The sequence below is a fragment of the Rattus rattus genome, chromosome 5 (genome assembly GCF_011064425.1).
Source record: "Rattus rattus isolate New Zealand chromosome 5, Rrattus_CSIRO_v1, whole genome shotgun sequence".
NCBI classification, from domain to species: domain Eukaryota; kingdom Metazoa; phylum Chordata; class Mammalia; order Rodentia; family Muridae; genus Rattus; species Rattus rattus.
Window position 1 is genome coordinate 129,739,782 of NC_046158.1, and position 2,080 is coordinate 129,741,861.

General features: G+C 44.9%; 1 pseudogene; it reads right to left on the reverse strand.

The window, feature by feature from the left end:
• Nucleotides 1–416: 416 nt before the first annotated feature.
• On the reverse strand, nt 417–1,059 carry LOC116901029 (annotated as a pseudogene).
• Nucleotides 1,060–2,080: the final 1,021 nt, after the last annotated feature.

Sequence of the window (2,080 nt, forward strand, 5' to 3'; positions counted from 1 at the left end):
TCCTTCAATTGATGCCTGAATGTCCCTTTTCCGAAGTGAGGCATAAGCCCCTGCAGTGGGGAGGTGTTTTCTAGGAAGCTATTCTTAATTGAAGAAAGGGAGGGAGGCATACTGTGCCTCCTCTTACACCCTTTCCCCCCATCTCCAGGCACCTCAGAGAAAGTGTACAAAGAGAAGGTAGGAAGGCTCAGGGCCCTGGTTAACCTCCTTGCAGGCAGAGGAAGGTTGGAAGCTTTTGTAGGGTCCAGTGTACCACCCTGGCCTCCATAGTGATTCAGTTGCTAGGTAGACTCCCTTCTGATAGTCAAGTAGTTGCCATGGCATGACTATACTTCCACTCCCTCAAAGTATATCTGTGTTCTTGAATGTTGTGGCCAATTACAAACATTCCAAAGGCAATGTTGGGCTCTGGTTCTCTAGGAATTTCCTCTGAGGAACTCAATGTGTCTGGAACACAGCACAGCCATAGGTGTGCCATTATATCTTTGATGGATGGTCTCATTGTGGGGTCTATTTTCATTAATCTCTTCAATAGGTCTTGAAGCTCTGGGGAGAGGTGATATGGGATCCAACAGCTCCAGGATAGGATTTCTTTCTTTATCTTGGAAAGCAATCTTTCTCTGAGTGGGAGGAATCCGATAACTAATATAATAGGAGTCCTAGGCTCAACATGCCAGTTGGAAGGACATCACATGGTGTGTGACTGAACACTTGAGGAGCACAGTACTGTGCTGTGCCACAAAAGCCCTTGAACTTTTCCCCAGAGGCCAATCTTTTATGTAAACCAAAGTCAGTAAGTTTTACATGCCCCTCCCAATCCAATAAGATGTTCTTAGCCTTGAAGTCAGGGTGGGCAATATTCTGACTATGGATACAGCTCATGGACAAACAGAGTTCCCTAAATAAGCTACGTGCCTCTTCCTCTTGCAGACGCCCATACTTGTTGATGCAGTTCCACAGGGATCCCTGGGTTGCATATTTCATCACAAGGTTTGTTTTGTGCCTGGTCTCAATGACCTGTAGAAGCTATATTATGTGACTATGGTATACTAATTTCATGAGGTCAATCTCAGAGATAACTAATAAGTCTATACTTGTGATCTTTTTCAATATCTTGATGGTTACCAGAGTCTGGGTCATAAGGTAGAGAGCCGCTTTGCCTTGTTCAAAGAACCTTCATCTAGGGTGCCAGGATGTAGTAATCCAGTACCAAGGTGTTCCTTTCCTTGTAACTGGCCTTGAGCTCTATCAACATCATCACACTTCCGTCCTCTTGGTCGGAGTCACCAGGAACTACAGTGAGGATAGTTGGCAGGAAACACAAATTAAAATTTCTTCTAGCAAAGCTGACTACTAGAGATTCTGAGATTAAAAGTCAGAGATACCTCCAAAGAAGAGTCTGGCTATGGCTCCAGGGCACAGGGAAACCAGAACGAAGCAAAGACAAACACAGTGGATGGAAAGAAGGAAGAAGCTCAGAGCAGAAAGAAAGCAAGGGCAATGGAAGACAACAAATTCTACAGGAGAACAAGGATCCCCATTTCAAAGGAGAACACATTGACGAACTTACCTAAGACATCCATTATGAAGGGAAAGCATGGATTTTAAGTGTGTGTGTGTGTGTGTGTGTGTGTGTGTGTGTGTGTGTGTGCGTGCGTGTGTGTGTGTGTTTCCAACCAGATGTGTAAAAGCACAGTAAAATTCACATAGGAGATTTGGGGGGAAGAAAAACATCTGGGGTGGGGGCTCTGCACCAATTACAAGCAACAGCAAATTGAACAGCAGTCAAGGGTTAAATCGGATTCCTAGTGGGCAAACAATTCTAAGGGTACAAATTTCCAAGATCAGGATTGCTGGAATTTTGTGCCCTGATCTTATGGAGATCAGAGATGGGTGGCTTTTCTGCTCAGGATCTGGTGACTTTTCTTGCTCAGTGATTACTCAGGTTTGTTTTTGGTTTAATTGCTTGCTTCACCCGGTTTGTTCCTACACATGGTCCATTGTTCAGGATGGGAAGTCCTTTCAGGCCACAGGATGCTTCGGCTTAGGTTCTAGGGCACAGTCATGGAGCTCTTCAGGA